Genomic DNA, 24,444 nt, shown 5'->3' with positions numbered 1-24,444 from the left:
TCACGTCTAACTGGGTAACAGTTTTATAATGATAAACACCAAGTGGTGATGAGAGGGTCTATTATTTAATCGGGAGACTCCTTTAGAATTATTAAAGGAGGGGCCTCCCTGGTGGTGCAAGAGGTTGAGACACAGCCTATGGAGCTGTCCACAGCCACTGCAGCTGCAGCACGAGTTCGATCCCCAGCCAGGGAGCAACCCACATGGCACAGCAGACCTCTCCCTCTCGCCCGCTGCTCCCCTCAGTGTATTTCAGTCAATCTGCCTGTTCTGTTCCCCACACTGTCTCTGGTGAATCCTCTCACCCCCACACCTCCTGCCTGTCCCCCAGCTCTTATATGCATAAATAAATAAATCTTTAAAAAAAAGAATTATTAAAGGAAAACAAAGCAATAGTCCTTTTCCCCAGAGTTATCTAAACTGTTCTTGGACCTCCTTGGTAGTCTATGGATTAAGTCTCAGCACTATCACTTCTATTGCCTAAGTTCTATCCCTGGCCAGGCCAGGGAGCTAACCCACAAATGGCACAGCAGACCTCTCCTGGCTCCCCCACCAGTCCCTCAGCAGTGTATTTCAATAGATTTGCCTGCTCTGGTCCCCAATCTGTCTCTGGTAAATCCTCTCACCAACCCCACATTTCTGCACCTCAGCCTACACCCTAGTTCTTCCACGAAAAAATAAAATAAACTCCTGCTCTTGCCTTTCTCTCTAACCTCCAATTTGGGATTTTGACTCAGAGGTGTAAAAACAATGTCACATATGCCTCTCTATTTGATTCATTTACCTCTCACTCATTCCTCATTTGTACCATCTATAAGTGTTGGAAGAGGTAATTTTTGTCTTTATGTCATCGTATCATCTGCTTTTTCCATACTCATGAATTAGTATATTAAGTCAAATTCTTAAAATGTTAAATGAAAACTACATGACCTTAAATGATCTATTCTTGTCATAAAAGGTTTCAGATTCAAAACTCTTTGAGATTTGAGATTCAAAACTGTTAAAGGACAAAAGTTCTATTTAGAGCTACTTAATTAATACAGCTTATCTTAGAGTGTAAAGGTTGAAATGTGTTTTATGTGAGAAGTAGAAATATATCTGTTCTATGTTCCTAAAACACTAGTTTTGTTAAACTATTTCATTGAGAAAACTACTGAAAATTATAGCTAATATTACTATAAGGGTTGCCTATAGAGAACAGGGAGGAGTTTTCAGAAACTTGGTAAAACTTAGTTCAAATGTCTAGCAGTAGTGCTGTTATATTTTAAAGTTATGTACATATCACATTGATTAAAATAATTATTAACAAGTAACCTGCAGATAGCCAGGTGGAGAATTCCCACTATAGTCTAAATAAAAATATTTATCTATGTGTATATATTGAATTACCTCTCTTGCTAACACCTGATTCCCATAACTTCTCCATACAAGTCACCATTTTTAATTTTATCTAGATTTCTGAAACTAAATTTCACTTAGACTATTTTACTTCTGCTTGCTTAATTTTGGGCAGACCTTGTGTGTGTGTGCATGTGTGTGCATATGTGAGTGCGTGTGCAAATAAAAAGAAAATACTATAGTTGCTTTTACATTTTGGTAGGTGTTTCTTTTAACATATTCGAGTACCACGTAGATTGCCTCCTATAAGCATGCTAGAGTTCATCTTTTACTTTAAAAAGGGTAACTAATATATCATATGTAACTAACATGAATATACCTTAATTCACTGTATATTACCTCACCTAGCAATGTGTTTTGGATTTTTTCCCATAAAATCTTTTCAGAATGCTGTTTTCATTCCTGTCTCTTGGTGTGCATCACAAATATATGTAATATTAGAAATTCTAGAAGTGAAATTGTTGCTCAAAGGGCACGTCAATTCTTAAATTTAGACCATGTTTTCTAAATGCTTTAATAAATAATTGCAATATTTCCCGCTCCTTTCAACAGAATATAAGAGTAGCTGCCTTCTTCCTAGTACCCTAATACATGTTACTACAAAACATGTAAATACAGGCCTGAGAATTGAAAACATAAATTATATAAACTAAGCATTTGCTTAATTATAAGAGAAGTTGAGATTCTTTTAATATGTTCATTAGCTATTTTTAGTTCTGTGAACTTTTGTCTCATTTATTAGATTGTATGATTTTCATTAATTTCATTAATAATGCTGGTCTTGATTTTCATTAATAACGCTGGTCTTATTAGGTATCAAAGTAACATATATAATGTGACTTTTGTTCTGGAGCTCTATGTTATTTTTTGCTCATGCTGCTTTCTATGTCTCTTTTTGTTCTAGTTCTACATAGCTTTGATGTCTTTCTTTTTTTTTCAAATGTATCTACTACCAAGTAATGCAAATTTCCCTTTATTCATTTTTCTTTGTTATTGCTGGAAGTCTTTCAGGAAATCATTAATATTATAATTAAACTTATTAATTTAAAACTCCATAGGTGGCAATTTTGTACAGTGATTTTCTTTTATATCTTTCTGATTCAGCTGCATTAGTCCATTATTGCCTACATGTATCAAGGAGGATAAAAAAAATTGGGGAAGAATTCATGATTATCTTAATAATTGAGCAAATATAAATATCTTGCCTGGGCTAGCGAAACTAAGAGTCAGTGCTCTGTTTCTGTTTACAGTCCAACAACCTAGGCTTCAATTTCCAGGTTAAATAACTTAGTTACAAACAGTGAATGACACCCTTTCTTAGGATTCAGTTTTCTCTATCTGTAAAAGGGGGATAAAATATCTTTCTTGAAAAACAAGGTATGTGCTTGAAGGCAGTACTAAATACTGTTTGAAAGCTGATAGCTTAAAGACAGGCATCCTTGGATCAAGTTCTGGTTCCATCTCTTATCCTGTGTGAGTCACAATGTCAAAACTTTGTTTCTAATTACTTCTATCTCTAGGATCATGGTAAGAAATATATTCTCCAACACCTTAATTTTCTCAATTATAAACTGAGGGTAATAGTAAATAAATGAGCTAATAACTAAAAAGTTCTTAAAGCAGAGCACAATGCTAAATACTCAGTAAGTGTTAATGCTAGTGACTAGTGAGTCCATTAGTCAGAAACCACTTTCTATTTCCTGCTCCTAATTCCTAAAAGGAAGTTACATCTGTGATCTACAGCTTATTTGACCTTGAAGCCCAAGAAGAGTCCATGCAAACAAAATCCAGTGGCCTTCCTTCAAATGAAATCCAATTACTGCTTTTTCTTTCCCATATATAGAGAAGATAAACAAGGCACATATCGTACATACAGTACTTTCTCTTGCCTTTCAGCGAAGTCATTGAGACAAGAATTGTGTATTTGCATGGAGGAGGGGTGGAGTGATAACAGGAAAGAAATTCACTGAACCTTGCATTTGATATTTGGCCAGAACCCAGAGTTGGTGTGTATCAAAGACTGAGAAAGAATGACAAATTGAATTTGTCTCAACTTGATTTTGCTCTAGCTTACACTTCAGACCACTAACAAGAAGGGCAAGGTTTAAATAGCACATGGTAGCTGGGCCTGGCAACCATTCCTCCCTCTATCTCGTCGAGTTATATCCAAGTGTGGTGTCTCCATAGTTCAGTCGTACTGGTCTCACTCCACTGAGTCAGAAAATCTGCAGACTCATGTAAGAAAAGCACTTCTGTAGATTCATCTTAGCTTACATAAATTACTTACACAACAACTGGAAAGAAGCTGTACTATACCAGACTGGGTACAGACTGGAATGGATTGCTTTGCCTGCACGGGACACTCTCTCCCTATCTGACTCATCCTACAGTGACTAGAATTTTCTCTTTATTTTATCTATGGGTTTTTCTGTAGTCAGTTCTGACCACAATGTACCATAACCTCATGCTCAATTTCTCCACCCCTGCACACAGTTAGTCAATGTGTTGCTTCACAGCAAAAATCCAAATCAAATAACCATGAACAAAGTCTGTTGTGTAGGTGGCTCCTATATTTGCTTTTGAACATTTAAAGAGAAAAGAAAAATATATTGCTGAATGTGCCTCCGACAGTTTTTCAGTGCTGACCTCCAAACTTGACCCATCAGAAATGAAACATTACCTTACCTCTAAATGTTTCAAAGCCCTATGTGACTGGAAAGGGAGCTTTGAGAGAATTGATTTTGCCATAGGACTCCAAGGTGGGTATTGCCTGTGACTTATTTGAATGTCACTGGAGACTTTAATCATTCAGGGAATGTTTATCAATGGATTTGGTTAACAGGGAAATTGAATAGTTAAACAAAGGGCTCTAAGATCAATCTACATATATACATGGCCAAAAGAAAAATAGTTCTTGTCACATTTGCTAATGGCTTTTGTCCTGTCGATAAAATTTTCACATTCTATCTGATACTCATTTTATTTAAGATTATTGGGGAATTGGTGGTAGGCAGGGTGTGAAAGTATAGATTTGTAGAGGTTTGAACCTATAATCCTTGAAGCATTTACAAAAGATGTAAACATGCTTTACCTTAATAAACATAATTTGGAAAATAAAATATAAATAATTTAAAATTACAGGTTTTATATTTTCAAATATTTTACATGTAAATGTTACTAATAGTATGTCCAACTCTAAAAGACAAATAATTATCATATGGACCATAATAGCCACTCTAAATATTTAATAAATTATGGCCTACACATATCATCACAACAAATTTCTTACTGTTTGAATATATATAAGGACAGATGCTTAAGGTTGTAAAAAAAAAAAATGTCATCAATCTATTTTCCAAGAAGCTATTAGAGGGACAGAGAGGAACAAATTCTGAGCAGGTGAATGATATCCTGAATAAATTAGAGGGACAGAGTGGAGCAAATTCTGGGCTAGTGAATGATGTCCTGAATAAAATTCACCTCCCAAAATCTTTTCAGACTCCATCTCCATGCAAATGAGATTTCAGAACCCAAAGATTATAATTTCTAGCATGCCATGAACCTTATTTCCTAAACAGGAGGATGCTGGGAACTAGGACAGAGCTAAGCAGCCATGATGGGTTTAAAACACTAAACACATGTGTCCCCTCCCTTTTCTGACTTCAACTCACAACCTGGTCTCTGCTCAGATGTCACTGCTGGTAGGACATGTTGGCTAATTAATCTTTCTCTTTCTGTTTTCCCTTTTCTCATTGTCCATGTAAGTAAACATTTTTAAATTTCGCTTTGCATGCCTACTTTTGGGTCTTGCCCCTAGTTCTTAAGCATGCAGGTGAACACTTGCAGTCCAGATCACCCCTGTTTCTATAAGAATTGTCCTGTAACAGATCCACTCAATAATATGAATATAAATTTTAAATCTTAGAGGAGATCCAAAGATACTCAAAATATAATATGAAAAGTCAAAAATTTTTATAAGGATATCAAAATATCTTAAGAATTCAAGGCAAGAATATAAACAGCTGGGCATGAGAAATGACTCAAAGTCAAAAAAGTACTTGCTTTCTGTCATCTGACTTTTTCCCTCTCTACACATTTTCTTTCTCTCTTTTTCCAACGTATCTTTTCCATTTTTCTAGACCACATTGCCAAAGAGATGATCACTCATAGTTTCTCAATTATGCCTGTTACAAAATATTAACCATAAAAAAATAATTGATTTAATTTGGGTCAAGGACATATTCCCCTCAAATCCAAATTACTGTGTTAATGAATTGGAGACTGTAGAGTAAAGAAGAAATAGAAGTCAGGGCAGGTAATAATTAATGAAAAGTCAAAACAACAGATAAACACCATTCTATTATTATGAACCCCCTTTTAGCATGATCCCTTACTTATAGCGTCCACTACTGTCCTTCAGGTCCTCAACCAAAAGCATACATTCTATGTTTTAAAAAATAATTAGGACTGAGTCTGTCCATTGTGTTTGATTTTACTTTTAGAATAGAAGTTGATTTTTCAGAAGCACCCCCCCTCTTTTTTCAGGCAAACTGTCTTAGAAATATTAAAATGTCATGTGTAATTTCATGGTCTTGATTCAGTGACTCAAAATGCAATGTTCAACATTTTCTTTTAAACAAAAGATGACAGACTCTTCCAACTTCATGACTTGAGTTTCTACTACTGAGATCATTATACAAATATACTAGAAAGAGAACTAAAACAAAGATCTCACCCTAAACAAACCCTTATATATATTTTCACAGTCCCTTCTGGTGGCTATTACCACTGCTCTGAATATCTCCTTCATTGAAGATCAATGATCTTTATTTCTTATTTACTTATTTTTAAAACATGAAAGTAAATGTTTTCCAGGTTTGAAAACGTAAGTCACTCAATAGGTCCAGAATTTATTAGTGATATTTTGGTGGAAGAAATAGAGTAGAATTAGGAGTGTAGAAAGGTAGAAAGGCATTTTCTAACCTGTTGATCAATGGAGAATCAGAAAACAATCTAATAGGTGTTTAATGAAGATTAAACCTACTTATGCTTTATTAATCACATTACACAAATAAAGTATTTTAGGACTTCCATTAAGACTTTACAAAGAAAAGTAATAATTGTTGAAACCCTAAAACATACAAGATTATGAAGTCAAATACATATGATAAAAAGCCTCTTTGAAGTGACTGATGTTATCAACATACATACATTCAGTAAGACAAGTTATCAGATCTGTTCTAGATACCACTTATCAGTACTTAGTCTGTGCTCTGGTAAATAGATACTTATTATAATAAATAAGTAAAATATTATAATAAATAAGTAAACACAAGACATAATTAGATAGTTAAAGGTAATGAGGAAGACCAGTGACTCTGAAGAATCCACTGGAGTTTTATTTGTAAATAAACTGTTGAAAGGGAGTTTCCTCAGCTTGGAAATAGAAGCAAATATGATTTACTGGACAAAGCAAATCTCTGTTTTTTGAGTGACAGAGGAGCTACACAACGAACATTCTGGACTAGGATCTCAGTGATTATCTTTTGGCTCCCCCTAGGGTATGAACTAGAAATGTAAAGCTGTCAGAGGTTTTGAGTTCCTGAAAACAAAACACTGAGGTGTGAAATAAATGTACATAAGTATGAGTGTAATGTAATAGTAGAGTCATGAATGAGTTATTAATAAAATCTGAAGCTGCTGAGGACATATTCAATGTCTTTATCAAAGCATTATTCACAGTTCTGCAATTCTTCAAACAGGTAATTTTTAAATGTGACTCAGCTGGGAAGTTACTTGTTTTCTCCCCCAATAACTGCAGTAGTAGATGATGTCAAGGTTTAGAGGCAATAGAATCAGATTTATAAGATAAATTTTTAAGATTCTTATTGATTCACAAAATAGTGAATTCATTAAATGCCATTTGCTGTTTTACTTCAAATTCTAACCAAAATTTAGTATTTAACTAAAAGTAAATCACTAATTACTCTCAGTTTAAAAGGACCTACTTATGTATTAGGTTATTTCCTAAATTAATTCATTACATTTTATCATTTATTCTTTATAACTTTGCTGCCAACTTTTAGTATTTATAGCAGCATAATTTAGTATGCTTTAAGCTACCAATTATTTTTGGTATTATAAAATAATGATTGAGGCTTTGAGCCCAGATCTCCCATTGTAGAGTCAGGACCTTCCTTCAGATTTGTTGTTGGGATTTATGATTGTAGCCTTGACTATTTAGTGACCACTTTAAACATAGCAATCTTCTCATAAATAGTTCCCCAGTGGATCTCTAGGAAATTTCTAAGTTCATTTAGTCAAGTCAAGGACTGTATTTTGCCCTGATAATACAAATATATTTAATTTATAGTTCAAAAATCTTATAAAAAGGAGATGAAGAAAATAAACCAGTATTCAATTTAATTTGTATGACCTTTATATGATCTGGCTTTGAAAAAAAAAATGGTATGACCACTATGTACTATTTACAAATGTTCTTTCTAAGGCTAGTTACTTTAGTAGCCAGAGGAAGTTAATGTTTCATAAAAATAATACAAAATATCATCTGGATCTGGATTATTTCTAAGAAGAAAGTTAAATATTATTTTAAAATAGCTATAAGTTTTGGGTTGATGTAAAGATAGTGCTGGCTGAATTCTAAGCCCTATGCTCCTTCCCTCTTCTCAAAGTAGCTAATTTATAATGGGGCTTTATTTAACACAGATTATGTTCAAGCTCCAAATTGTAGTCCCTGAGACTTTGGCTTAGTTTGCCAACCAATTCCATTTTTCTGGCCAAAGTGTTTTATTTAGGGCTGGAAAGCAGTAATAAAGGGTGGTGGGAATTGTATGGAGACCATAACCAAGATGAAAATGCATACATTGTACAAAAATGAAAAATGATGTAAAAATACATAAAAATAAAAATATATTTAAAAAATAAAGAATGACTGTCAGGACTTTGTTTAGGAGTGATTCACCCCACATAAGGAATCTCTATGCACTCCACCTATTACCTTCCCACAGAAGCACCTGAACTGATTCAGAATTTTGTACAGGGAAATAAGGATTGATGGTGATAGACACTGGAATTTGGATGCACTGAAATTAGAATATCTATCAGACAAAGGGTAGAAAGGCCCCTTTTCCTAGTCTTCCTCCTCAACAACATAAGATGACAATCTTACATGTCAGTGAAAAAGTCCCAATTTTTGTGCTCTATTAAGCATAGGGCCTTACATTTTTGTGTCTACTGAGTTTTCAAAATTAGGGCTGAGAAAGGCAAATGTCCTAATGTCTGCACGTGTAGGCTAATTCTGCAAATTTAAGTAAGGCCCTCAGAGAGTTGGCTGAAGTCAGCCCATCTGAAACAGAAAAAAAAAAAAAAAAGTAGAGTTTTGCTATAAAGAAGCTCTTGTTGCCTGTGAGCTGAAATAAAGAATGATCAAAATTCTGAACATCTGTAGTTTCACTGGGTTGGAAAAGGCAAATTCTACACATTAAACAGAAGTTAGGGGAAACCTGTTAGATAGCTGTCAACAGACAGGATAGTTGTCAAGCAATAAGATTAGAGCCTAAGGGAGACCTGAGTGCACCTTCTATGCACAGTTCCGCAGTGCTATTTAGAAGCTTTGACTCATGACCTCATTAAGGAGAGAAAGAGAAAGAGAGTAGAAGGGAGCAGAAAGACTGAAAGTCGATGGAAGAAGAAAGGAAGGAAGGAATAAAAGATCTTAACATGTATATCTAAAGAAGATGGAACTTATTAGATAAAAGTGGAAAGAAACACAAAATTCCAGAGCTAGAATATCTAATATCTATGACTAACTGAATTGTCTGAGAAGTAGCACTAACTCTGCACATGGCAAGGACCTAATGAAATTCTGATTTCAAGAAATAAGAGTACAGAAGGCTTAAAGTCCTCCTATGAAACCAGCTTGCTTTTGGTTTTGACTCTTGATTGGTTCATGAGTGTTGCAAATCAGTCAGACTCAGATCTGCCTCAGCATTTTTATTCCTTCCAAAGGTAAAAACGACATTGTCTCTGAAGTGACCCAAAAAAGAAAGAGCTAAGCTAGGACTGAGAAATGCTCCTTTTATTCCATAGCCTCTCTCTTGGATCAAAGGCACCACAATTTTAACAATCCCTGGCAATTAGAAGTGTCTTGCCTCTCTCTATAGACTGAGAAATACAGTCAGATGAATGGAAGGTTCTTTGTCATTATCTCTCTTTTGACTACTTCACTTCAATTAATGGGCCTTTGCATTAGTTATTCAGAGCATTGCTCACACTAACCTCACTTGTATTAAAATATGAAATACAACCCCAAAAAAGTCAAAGCAAATGTTAAGAACTGTCATTCAGGGGGCCTCCCTGGTGGCACAAAGGGTTGAGTCTCAGCACTATGAAGCTATCCACAGCCCCTGCAGCCAGCCAGGGACATGACCCACATGGCACAGCAGACCTCTCCTGCCTCGCCCGCTGCTCCCCTCAGCAGTGTATTTCAGTAGATCTGCCTGTTTTACTCCCCACTCTGTCTCTGGTAAATCCTCTCACCCCCTGCACCTCTGGCCTACACCCCAGATTTTGCATGCATAAATAAATCTTAAAAAAGAGCTGTCACTCAGAATAAGCTGAGACATCTACATAAATACATGTCACATTGAATAGCATTTCTTAAGATTTAAAGCAAACAATACATTTCATATTGCATCTTAGTCATTCTCTTGAGTTGAAATAATGCCTCTAGTTTCACTGAGGAATTAGAATTATCCATCACACAATCTTAGTAAATATATTTGATATCTCTGTGCACCTAAAATTTCTCCCAGACACTTTTACTTCGGTCATTGCTGCAGCAAACTGTCTGTGACGTGCCTGCATTTACTTCAGCTGCTCTATGTACCTCTGGATTTCTTGTCTGTGATTTTCTGACCCAGCAGAATGAAATGCTTCTGGGAACTCACTTTGAAAATATGCAAGCACAAAGTAGTGGTGCAAAGTTGATCGAAGGGATCTTCCTTCCATTCATAATGGAAGACAGGAGTTCTTGTTTAAACATCCATCTCTCAGACTCTGATGCAGACCATTTGAAGTACCTTCTCTAGAGCACCTTAGAAGATTCTGTCAAGATTGCCCACAAATGTAACCTTTGAAAATACATCCTTTTATCAGAATTTTCTCCCTCTTTTTTTTTGATTTATTATGCCAAGTCCTTCATTTTGATTCCTTGAGATAATTTTTCAAAAATAAGCTTTCTTATATATAAGCTTGGTTTTAAGTTCTGCTTTCTTAAGAGAATCTAGGCTAAGATAGAGCAGGACCATTAAGTGAGCAGCTTAGGAAGTGTTGGCTGTGCAGGCTTTTGTTTACTCTGAGTATCTACCTTTTCCATAAATATTGTAGGGCGTGCTCACCAACATAACACACTTTCAAAATGTGTGGTTTTTAACCGTGGTTTCCATTCTGGCTTTTAGGAATCTTAAGCCCACTGCTTAAAGGAGATGTGTGATGTAATGAGGAATAATAGAGGTAGCTGTTCAGATAAATGCAGATACAGTTTGTAGAGGCAGTATATGGAATACGTTCCCAAAACTTTGGTTTCTTCACAGATATAGATATCTAGATCTACATCTATGGATATACATACATACACACACACACATATATATGCACACACTTATACACACACACACACACATAAATTTCCTTGGCAATACCTTGTCTTGCTTCTTGCATAACATCTTGTAAAAGACAAAAATAAAACGACAAACAGTAATAAAGACATCTGTGGCATGAGTCTGTTATGGCTGAGACAATTAAGCTCACGGTATTGCTTCCTGAGGTATGTATATTGCCTGGAGAAAATTGTGCTTGCCAGAAATTAAACAATTTTGTGTCCTCATTGACCCAAGACTTCACATGAAAAATACCTGCTAGATATAGAAAATGTGACCACAAGTTCCTGATACCATCTCCTCCCACTAGCTCAGAATCTAAAGCATTTATGTTAGCTTGCCAATGAACAGATCAGTGCACCAACCTGGTGGTAACCCCTTTGGGTTCAGCTAGAATTTTCTATTGCTCTCATTAGAGGCTAACTTGTGGTTTCAGAAATCACTCAGTCAAGAATGAGCAAACAATTAAAATTCATCAAAAACAGTAATATATGTTCATAAAAGTAGCCTCTGATGTGACAAGACTGATTGCTTCACTTATATTCTGATAGCACTGGCTTCCCCTGAGACAGGGCTTCTTGCTCATGGTCTTTGAGTGCTGAGTCATGCCATTTGCATCTGCTGTGTGATAGCTCATGCTTTGGGGCTTTGCTCCCCACTCCCTCACTGATATCTCTTGTAAGGTCTCTCCTATGGCCTCTGACACAAGGTCCAAACACTCTAGCCCACTTTACTTCAACCAGTTGCTGGTGTTCTTTCGAATCTCCACAACATTTCTGAACATTCAGCTCTTGGCTATGTTTCCTGTAGAATCCTGGGTGTGACATTATTCCATTCATAGCTACCTCCTAAATGCCCGTTTTTGAGGAAATGCCTGCAAATTTCTAAAATTCAGTTCCGAGAAATATACACTGACATTCTTTTTCCATTCAAGTATCCTTGTTCTTACAAATAAAAAGTGATTTGGCTTTCAGTAAACAATGCCTGCTATGCACTAGAAGTCATAATTGAATTTTCGTCTTACTGAGACAAAGTTTTCTGCGTGGCAATCATAGTCATTACAATGTTTTAATGTTGGATATTTAGTAGGAGCAATCAATATGAAGTACAATCTATCAGATTATTCTGATTCAACTGCTAGGAAATACACTCATGCCAGAAACATATCAAAACACAACATAAATACAATTTCTTATAAAGATTTATATTTATATCTTCTATTATTTCTTGTTCACAGAGAAAAGAAAGTGCCTTCTTTACACATTGAAAATTAATGAGAGAATTCATTTCCTATAACTGGTGCGATTTTCAATGTAACACATGTTGAAAGGTGAGTTTGTGTTTAACAGGAGAGTAAAATTAGAAGTAATTTTGTTTTCAGAGATTTTTAATACTTGGCTGAAAAACTCTTGCCTTCAAAATATGTGCAAGCTTACATTTACCTACACACATGTTGTTCCATTAATTATCTTGTAGTAGAATGAAAGATGCAATGTATTTGCCTCTTGATTTTTGTGCCCATACTTCTGATATCTAGAAACCATTTTAAGGACAGTAGGAAAATGAATAACATGAATAATGATGACCTAAAATATTTTTTTCTAAAACTTCAACCAGTCACAATGACCCTTCAATAGAATGGTAAGCATCTGCTATAAAAATAACTATTCTTTTTTAAGTCTGCCAAGTTAAGATTTTCAAAATTAAAAGAGGTGGAATTAGTAAGGTGAATGGTGATACATATGACACATAGTAAATTAGATTTCACCTCTCAGTGCTAACAGTTTCATAAATCTCTACCCTTTAAAATGGATGAAAGACCTAACATTTCAATGGAATTTTCAAAGCAGGTATCTTTAAATCATTCCCTTTTAGAATGCCATCTACTGCCATAGAAATACATAAATTATTATGGTGATGATGATGATGATCGTTATTTTATGATTATTATCTTGAGTTCTTTAATTTCACACTTTCTTAAAGAATCATGGCTTCATATGCATGGCTTCACACTGCTTCACCCGAAGCTATTTATTTGGAACACTTACCCTCATCAAGTTGCAGAACCAGTTATCTCTGGTAATCTTCCATGTACCACCCTGAGTGTTCTCTAATGACAACTGTGGCCATCTCAGTCCACTTACTGTTTTATTGACGCTTACCCTATGCATTGCAAAACCACTGTTTTCCTGATAAACCAAATCTATATAATCCAGTCCTTTCTATTTGGGTAACAAAAATGAGTACAACATGATTGAGAGGAAAATACTTTCCTAAGATGGAGGTTGAGGTCTATGATATGAAACCATTGAATTAAAGTTCCCCAAGGGCATACTGAGGAGAAAGACAGTTTGCATAAGGCCCTTATACTGATGCAGAGTATCTTTCAGAAAAATGATTCTACTATTGTCTCTCAAGGGAGAATGACAAAAGACAAGCATTTACGTACAAACATACAATTGGATATTATTTTCTCTGGTAAACTGTGAGCTATACACTTCTGGGAGTTTTTCTCAAGGGCATGACTAATAATTGCAAAAGAGATAACTCTGCCCTGACAATGGCCATATTCAAGAAGTACACATAAAAAGGAAATTATGCAAGTGTTAGATGATTTTATTGTTATAAGAGATGCCCCCATCCCTGTGTGCTATGAGAGCCCATGAGCAATCAAGCAAAGTTTTAAAAATATTTTCTTAAAGCACATCTCTCAAAATAAATTTTAAATCATATTTTCATGCTGACTTTCTCTTAAAAAGAAGGAGAAAGTCAATAGATTTCGACTAAAAACAGGAGTTTTGGTTGTTTTAAAGGCTTGCTTGACCTGGATGCTATAACGTCAAAGTTTTTTAGTTTTCGGTGCCGATAGCACAAATCAAAAGTATCAATCTGTCGGTGTGTCTCTACCACATAATCCAATGTTACCATTTTCACAAAAGGAGCTAAACCAGCTGTGATATTGGTTATCACATGGTCTCTCATCCACAAATGTCTTCAGCGAATCTCAGCAGGTCCCACTGCTTCCAGTTTGTGCCAGGTCTCCTACTGATTAATTGGTAAATTACAAGAAGCCTATTTTGAATCCCCAGGAACACTGAGGGTAAACTCTTCAAAAATACTCCCTTGATTTCTCCAATTTCAGCAAGGAACACATAAGGTACAGTGCGCTAGTCAAGAGTAATTTCTTCATGTACATATAAAATATTATGAAACATCCACTGATGTTTTGGTTCAAGGGCTGAGCACAAAAATAATCAAAAGAGGGCCTCCCTGGTGGCGCAATGGTTGAGCACTGGGTTGCGAAGCTGCCCGCAGCCTCTGCAGCAACGGTTCAATCCCCGGCCACCCGGCGAGGGTCCCACATGGCCCGCAGACCTCTCCTGCCACCCGCTGCTCCCCTCAGCAGTGTACTTAGTCAGTCTGCCTGTTCTGCACTCCACTCTGGCTCTGGTGAATTCTCTCACCCTCCCACACTTCTGACTGTACCCAGTGCTTGTATAAATAAATAAATAAAATCTTTAAAAAAAAATCAAAAGAATCATCTTTAAAAAATGCTCAGTTTGAATGAAAATACTAGCACCAACAGCACAAATTTGAGTTCCTAGAAGCTTGTGAGCCTGTAGGCCTGTTATATTCCCTTAGAAGATTTATATGAATTTCTCTGCTTTTTGTTTGTTTTCACAAACTTCTGAGATTAAAATTACCTCTTTTTGAAAAAGCCTCAGATCTGTGGTCAGTTTGCAACTTTTGATTTTTTCCTGACCTTTTGCTTGCTTGCTCTATATTCTACATATAAATGAAATCATCTGATAATTATCTTTTCCCTTCTGACTTTGCTTAGCATAATCCCTTCCAGTGGCATCCAGGTTGCCCCAAATTATGTATTTATATTTTTTAATACCTAGTAGTATTCCACTGTGTACATATATGGCACAACATTTTGATCCATTCATCTGTTTTGGGGCATTTAGACTGTTTCCATATCTTGGCCACTGTAAATAGTACTACAATAAACATAGGAGTGCAGGAGAAATTATTAATTATATCATCCCACCAATAACCTATGTTATACTAATTATTGAACATTGGAATATAGCTTTGGTTTAGGTTTATAGTGGACTTTACAAACAAAAAATGGGTGCCTTCTTGAAAGAATTAGAAAGTAGTAAGAGCTTTCTAGGCAATAATGTGTGAAGTGATCTATTTTAATACAAAGAATGATTAGGAGATTATTATTTCCTAAAGGGCAAATAAAACCTGGTAAGGGCTCCTGATAAGCAACATCAAAATTTGATAATTACTTGAGTTTTGTCCATTTGTTATTACTTTGTTTATGCATTTCATCTCATATTGAACATTGTAATAACCATTATTTTATTGACCACTGCTACAAGAATAAAACTTAATATATATATTAAACCAACCCTCCTAATTCACAGTTTAATCCATTATTTTACAGCTGAAGTTCCCAGTATTTGGCTTATTTTTGTATTTATCATACAAAAATAAAAAAATTAAAGAATTTGGGCCTCCCTGGTGGCCCAAAGGGTTAAGCACAGCACTATGCAGATATCCCCAGCCTCTGCAGCATGAGTTTGATCCCCACCCAGCCAGGGAGCTACCCACATGGCACAGCAGACCTCTCATGTTTTGCCCACTGCTCCCCTCAGTAGTGTATTTCAGTCAGTCTGCCTGTTCTGTTCCCCATTTTCTCTGGTGAATCCTCTCACCCCCTGCACCTCTGGCCTGTACCCCAGTTCTTTATGCATAAATAAATAAATCTTTAAAAAAATTGAAGAATTTATAGACAAGTATAACCTATCACTACTGTAGTAAAACAGTATCATTTTGGCTTGAAGAAAGGCAAGAAAAATTTTATTTTGTTTGTTATTCCTTTATATATTATTGCACCATTTTAGGATTAATTTGAGTTGGTTGTGAAAAAAATAACATAAACACATAAAATAATTAAGTTTTGACTGATTGATTTTGATTTTTAAGTGTTTAAAATCTAGCAATGGCTTTGTCATGAAAGAGTATCACAGCCAAATAAGGTCTATCCAGCTGATATAAAAGAATTTTGCTGAAAATGTAACTTGGATTCAATTATGTCAACTTTGGTTGTTATAAATATGTCAAAAGTATTACATAGTAAAATGCTAATCACACACATTGAAGTGAACTATGTATGATTTCTTGACACATCATAATGAAGTTAAGAATACACACACAGCAAAAATGGATAATACACAATATAAATGGAGGGTTGTTCTGGTGTTAAGCTTAACCCTGTTCTTACCAGGGAGATTTCAAAAATAATGACTGGGGAAAATTTTTCATTTCTGACGAAATTCTTTTCTTCACCTCATTTATAAATAATTAAGCACTTGCTGTTATGTGCTAATCTCATCACTTTATTCATTTACTGGTTGCAACTCAACTAAAATTTCTCAAAATTCAAATTTCACATTTTTTTCTTTGTTAGCTATGCTTTTTGGTGTTACTTTTATGATTCTTTTTCTCCTATCAAAATTGATGCAAGTGGGAAAGTCTCAAGTAACAGAGTTTTCTTCACATACTTAAGGAAGTTATGGTCTTCCTAGCTGCCACAAAGTGTGTTTAATACTTTACAGGGAGCTATTATAAAATTCCTAGGCCTTGAATCATGATCTTTAGCTCTTTTAGGAATTTGGAAAAATTCTTTCTAGCCATATGGTTCAATATAAGCTATAGAAAACAGCTATATTCACCTATTTTCTGGTGACTTTGAGGACTGGAAGAGTGACGGGCATGCAGTGGGAACAAATTAACTATTTTGAATGAGTGAGTTTGGAAGTCATTGATTCCATATTTGTAAACTAAATTTTACTGTAAATATGCCCTCCATCTGAATATTTAATCAATGTCATCTTATTATTAAAGTCTACTATCTACCCAATGTCTCGGTTGCTTACTTTATTTATGATGTAGGTCACCCCTTACTCAGTCCTTAATAATTGCTGTGTGTGTGTTAAATTCTCAAAACTGTATTTAATTTTGTGATGTATAAATACAAATAAATAACATTATCCTCTCTAAACAACAAATCAAACTATTAAAATCAATATTTTTGTACATTAGATATAGTAGCATTTTAATAAAGAGACAGATCTGTGAGTGGGTAGAAATTTACACATTTTCACAAAGCAGGCAAGACTTAAATCATGCTTAGATGTGGGGAAGTTGATGGGAAGGAGCAATTGCTGCTCATGCCATTTTGGATATAGTCATTACAATTTTGGTCTCCACTGATGGTGACTGTATACTTTTTCCTTACTTTTAAGGGTCTTAACCCAAATTATAAAATCTACTTCAATTCCATTCTCTAATCCCATTCCTTAGAAATATGACAAGTGTGACAGGGCACTTGACAAGATCATTATATTAATGACTGGAAAATTTTTTATTTCTGATGAAATTCTTTTCTTAACCTCATTTATCCATAATTAAGCACATCCCTTCAAAAGGGCAAGGTGGATTTCCATCTTTATGAATCACATAAATTTTCTGTAGTGAATATTGTCATATTAAGTTGTCATATTGTTGACATTATGTACCATATACGTGTAGAAAAATGAAAACTGTAGAAACAAGAAAAATACTGTTAAGTTTAGTGATGTGTCTTAAAATAAAGAATAAAGAATAATAAAATAAAGAATAATAGTATATAAGTCCTGATTGATAAACGAGGATTGATAGAGAAGCTTCACTTAAACCTTGACACATATGTGATAACAAAGGAGAAGTAAAATAAATGAAAACCTAAGCAGAACTGACCAGATGCTGAAAGCAGATGGAAAACTTAAAGTGAAGTATTAAAAGAGCAGGTTTATAATGCTACAGCTGGTGATTAAAATATCTCAGTATCTAATCAGGCAACAACATCTGGCCCACAGCTATTCAGAGGTTTTCAAACAGTAAGAATCATAATATCATTTAATAATCAGAATTGAATTTGTATAGCTGGCCAGAGAGAGGAAACTGAGAAAACTCTCAACTTTTCAAAACAAGAAAACACTAAAATTTGTCTTTTGATAATTAAATTCTATATATTGTGGAACTGAAGTTGGATGAAAGTTTAATCAAACTCATTGTGTGTCATTAAAAGGGAAATATATGAAAGATTGCATAAATAACAGCAAACTTCTGAGTTTCCCCTAATGGTCGAAGATTAAATAAAGTGTCACTTGGGTGATTGGCAACAATATACAGCAGTAAAATCACTGGCTATAATTTCTCCTCTGCTTTCATGTGTAATTTCTTTATATATTTTTTTAAGGTTTATTTATGCATACAAGAACTGGGGTACAGGCCAGAAGTGTTGGGGGGTAAGAGGATTCACCAGAGACAGAGTGGGGAACAGAAGACTGAAATACACTGCTGAGGGGAGCAGCGGGAGAGTCAGGAGAGGTCAGGTGTGTCATGTGGGTAGCTCCCTGGCCCTGGGGGATCGAACTTGTGCTGCAGAGGCTGAAGACAACTTCATAGGTTGTGTCTTAACCCCTTGCGCCACCAAGAAGGCCAAATTTCTTTATTTTTTTATAATTTGATTAAGAAATAAGGCAGTTAATGACCTCGTAGTGTTTAACATGAGGGAGTTCAGTATACAAAAACATTTCTACTCTGGAAAATAAAAATTAAAACTTTTCAAGCAATGTTATATATCTTATGTTAGGGAAAATAACGTCCTACAAATTATATTTCATCTCTCCTTTAATCTTTGATAGTTCTCAGTTAATCCAAAGTTTTTATTCAAAGACTTTAATGTTGTACAAAAACTCTTTGTCTGGTTCCAGGCCAACTATCTGACCTCATTCAGCCGGAATCGCCCATGAAAGATATAGCTAGCCTGCATTGAATTAGTTATAATTATACAAGAATAACATCTTGCACTTATGATATTATTATTATTTTTAATATTTAACATAGTGTCTATCTGCTTTATGATCTACTCCACTCTTCATGATATATGTCTAAGTATATTTCCTGAGAAAAATCCCAAGTGGGGCTAATGACTCTTTATCTTCATTTTGGCACTGACTTAACTTATTTTGATGTATATTACTGCCTAGAAGTTGCTAAATCCTGAGTTACTGGCCATTTTCCTTAAAAAATATAACATTTAAAAAACCCAGGCCTTGGCCTGACATATACTATGTTTATATTGAATGTTCTATACATGAATAAATGAATTAAATAATTATTCTTATTATTATAGGTCAACTTGCACATAAAAAATATATTGAAGACATTTCTGGGTAGCAAGTCTGCTTCCTTTACATTTCATGAAAACAAACTTCATAATTCATGCATTACTTAGTTCAGAGTAAATATATATTAAATATATATTATGTTTTGTTCCTCTTTATTTATTAATAAATCTATGATACCTGTTATCTGATCACATAGAAAATAAACTGTTAAAAATAGTAGTGGGAGTTACAATTACCTTACTTCTAAACATTTATGTTTAAGTGTAAGAATAAAATCTGATTTTTCCAGCAGGACTTTTTTGGGGAGTGGAAGACTGGATTTCTTGTGTATAACTGAAAGAAATTTAACCAAGGATACAGTAAATTGCTCACACTGAAAAAGTAATAACCATCACCTTTTCTACACCAAGACTTCTCTCCTCCCTGCTTTAGTGATTGACTCATTTAATAGTCAGCTCCATATCCCTATCTGGTGAAGAAAAAGAAACAAATCACTAACTTCAAAACATGAAACTGATGAAAGTTAATGCAATGCCTCTAACACTGTCAGTTTCAAGTCATTTTTCAAACAATTTTGAAACCCTGTGTCTACATTTGTCTAACTTATGTTCAAATATTTTCCAGAGTATTGCAAGATAATTTCCATTTTGTTATGATCCATATATGTCATTTGGACTTCTGTGCCTCAGAAAACAACAAAGGTAAGAAAAGGTCCATAGGATGATGAAATTAAACAGCACAATGAAATGAAAAGTCACAAGTTGCACGTGGAAAATCCATGAAGAAAAAACATCAGAAAATAACTGATTATGAATAGTAAACTCTTGGTACTTTAAGCCCTCTATCCAAAACTAAACATTGGCTATCAGGCTAGTTCCTGAGATATGGGTGGGAATGAGATCAAATTAGAAGCCTCCATAGAAGTAATCATATAGAATTTCCAGACCAAGGCATAAAAGAAAAGGAACCTAAGTAAAAGTCAGACAAACCCTAAATTGAGAAGACGGATCAGAGGCTAAGCATCTCAGGCATCTGCACTTTGCAGGGCAGAAAACTAGAGACTCTGGAGAGCTATAGAAGTTTCTCCTTGTTTATGCAGCTGAGTTCTGGTCAATCCACGAATAATGTAAGGAAGCCATAAGACGCCTGGGAAAAAGCACCTGAAAGGGATTAGAAAGAAAAATAATCAGAGCTCACGCAGGAAAGTGATTAGTGCCTGTTCCCATAAGGTAGACAGGAAAACCATATCTGGAAGAGCACTCAGTAGTGGGGAATATTTTACATCTAATCTACAAACTGTTAATCCTGCTTAATAAAGTTTAAAATTCAAGTTGTTTTTAAGTAACTTAACTTCATCACAGAATAAGCCTCAAGAATATTAATAACAATTGAAAATATCCAATACTGAATAAGGGAAACTTCACAATGGCTGGCTATAAACAAATAAAGAAGACATATCCAGTAATGCAAAGAAGTATTAAAAGGTGAATAAGAATCAGGAGAAAATATAAATCAATGAAACTAAAACAAAAAAGACAAAGAGAGAAGAGGCAAATTGCTGGTACCCAAAATCAGAGAGGAACTATCATTATTCATCATGTGGCTATTGAAATGATAATAAAATCATATTATGAACAACTATACACCGCAAATTTGGTAACACAGAGGAAATGGACCAGTTTCCTGGAAGACACAACTACCAAAAATCATGCAAGAGAAAATTCTGCAGGGTCCTATAATGATTAAATAATTTGAATCAATATTAACCTAGAACAGAAAACATCAGGTCAGACAGATGAGCTCACTGATGTATTCTAACAAATATTTATGGAAGAAATTGTTCCAATTCTTCATAGTATCTTCCAGAAAACAGAGGTAGAGGAAATACTTAACTCATCCAATGAGCCAACATTACCATAATACCAAGACCAGAGACATTACAAGAAAGGAAAACTACGTTCTAGTATCTCTCATGAACACAGATGGAAAATCCTTAATGTTCTGTCATACTATTATGTCATATATAACATACATAATATAAAATACATTTAAAAATCTATTTGCATAGAATCCAGTGATGTATGAAATTTTAAACTATATCAAAGTGAGATTTATTCCATGCATGCAAAGTTATTTCAATATTTGAACATTAATGCAACCCACTTTCTTTCCTTCTCAGATTAATTTGTGTTTAAATAAACACATTTCAATTTAACAGTGTCAAATATTCATTAGAGAAATTCTGAACGATGCAGACAAATTTGAAACACAAATAATCATATTTATCTTTTGAGACAGACTGTTTTATTTTAATGTTTTTTCATCTAGTTTTTCAAGGTTTTTTTAGCTTGAATATTTACACTGAATCATTCTAAGCATTTTATATTTTGTCATGCATTTTCAACTAAAAATGAAATACCCAAAGAGCTAATATTAATTGGTTGTTACAATCCTGTTAAATAGCCAAAATACAGGTTCAGTTTTTAAGTTTCCCTATGAAATAGACATTATTTGCTTCATATTAAGAAAGATGAATCATAAGCCTAGTATCTTTTGTGGCACATTTTGGAACTCAAGTCTTCCAATATTGTGATCCTAACTATTCTAAATTGCAATCCTACTTTCTAAATATTTTCATACTACTATGTAAGATTAATGCAATTTATATTAAATTTTTCAAATACAATTATTTTAAATAAAATTTACATTAAATTTTCATGTAATTTGTAAATGTAAATAAAATCACTATAAATATGTTTGAGGCTAAAACTATTAGGTCTGATCATGCAAGAACACCTGAGATTAAAATTCTGTTATGCAACTAGTAAAATTTCAAAATCTATTACACATTTTTGTGTATAAAACAAACCTTGCTTTATAGGTGTATATATTTTGAATATATACACAATGGAATACAACTCAGCTATTAAGTAAACTCTTGCCATTTGCCATAACATGGATACAACTAGAAGGGATTAAGGTGAGGGCAACTCATCAAGAGAAAGACAAACACTGAATGATGTAACTTATAAGTGGCATATGGGGGGGAGGTCAAATAAAACCAAGCCAATAATGAACCCCAGAAATCTGACTATAGAATTGAGACTATCAAAGGGACAACAGAGAGAGTTAAGTGGGGAAGGTGCACCATGGACTATGGGTCCTTCCTTGCCTATCTCCTTCCTTACTTCCCACCTGAGGAGGTGTGATCCTACACCTTTAAATCATATACAGTGTTGTAAACCAGTTATCTTAGTTAAAAAATTAAAAAATAGTTTTTCCCTAATGTCATATAATTTTCACATCTTAGCTATATCAATAATTTCTAATTAAAATCCACATAAATCAAAATAGATGGACCTCAATAAGCACCTAAGACAAGTCAACTTAGTTCTAACATAGTGGAATATAAGAGTGAAAAATTCACTCCTATGGCAAATTTTAGATGAGTCAAATATTAAACTTCATATATTTCATATTTGACAAATTATTATTGTTTGAAGCACTTATATTTGGGGAAAGATACTGGAAGAATTCTATCTTTAGAGTTTACCTTTTTTTCCAGGGCTTAGTGACAATGGGTGAAAAATGGTGCATTTTCTTTGTAATTTCAGTTTTTCTTATTGCATGCTATTTTCAAATGTTGTCCTAGTCACAGAACACTTTGGGAGTCATTACTTATTTGAGATCATTAGAAAAGATTTATTGACTTTCATTTCAACCCCAAGAATATTGATATAAGCTAGTTTTCATTTAAAATAATTTATCTATGTTAAAGTTAAGGCCAGGAAATGAATGCACTATGGTAGCTATAAAATGCATCAGTACACCTTCCAGTTATACTTGCATAAAATTGTGTCAAGAATCCCATTATTTGCTAGGGCTTTTTCTTTTTCCTACTGTGGCTTATTAAACAGTTTTCATGAGTCCATATTTACCTGCCATAAATTCTGATTTATAACAAAGTTCTCTTTCTTGTCAGCGATACAGACTAACAAATAAAAAGACATTCAAATGGGTTAGTGATCATTTACTGTTTTCCTGAATCAGGTATTACTTTTCAATTCTTTAGTTCTGAGCCTTTTTCAAAAACCACCACATGGGGCTTCCTTGGTGGCACAAGGGGTTGGGCACAGCGCTGTGAAGCTATCAGCAACCCAGGAGCTGCCCATATGGGGAAGTAGACTTGTCCTGTCTCACCCACTGCTCCCCTCAGCAGTGCATTTCAGTCAGTCTGCCTGTCTGCTCCCTGCTATGTCTCTGGTGAGTCCTCTCACCCCCCGCACCTCTGGCCCATACCCCAGTTCTTGTATGGATAAATAAAAACAGAAACAAGAAAACAAAAGTCACCACATGGACGAAGTTATATGGATATTCCTTTCGAATTAAGGTTCTGGAATATCAAGTAGGAAGCATTCCATAATTGCAAAAGACAAACTTGACTGATGTTGATTTATTGTATCAAGGTAACATTGGTTTAAACACTGTATATAATTTAGAGGTAGAGGCTCACACGCCTCAGGTGGAGGTTACCACACAACACACACCACCAAAGCACCCACAGGCCTCCATCATACAAAGGACTACCATAGGGCCTCCCCGGTGGCGCAGTGGTTGAACGCTGGGCTGCAACGATGCTTGTTGCCTCTGCAGCACTGGTTCAATCCCTGGCCTCTGGCGAGGGTCCCACATGGCGCGCAGACCTCTCCTGCCACCCGCTGTTCCCCTCAGCAGTGTATTTCTTCAGTCTGCCTGTTCTGCTCCCCGCTCTGGCACTGGTGAATTCTCTCATCCTCCCACACTTCTGACTGTACCCAGTGCTTGTATAAATAAATAAATCTTTTAAAAAAAAAAAAGGACTACCATGTTGGATTTTTGATGATAGTAAATTAAAACAAATTTCAAACACAAAATGCAAATTACTGGTACAATTCTTGCCTTTTGTAAATTTTAGAATAATCTTGACTGTATTTATAAAAATATTGCTGGTTTTATGGTAGAAATTATCTCATTTATTATTTGGGAGTAAACTAACATCTTTTCTACAATAAGCCTTTATTTAATACAGGTTATATGTCTTCATTTAATTTGATGTTCCTGATTTCTTTTTTTAT

This window comes from Talpa europaea, assembly GCF_964194135.1.
Source record: "Talpa europaea genome assembly, chromosome: 7".
NCBI lineage: Eukaryota > Metazoa > Chordata > Mammalia > Eulipotyphla > Talpidae > Talpa > Talpa europaea.
The sequence above is the reverse complement of the archived record's forward strand: the minus strand, read 5'-3'. Positions refer to the sequence as shown.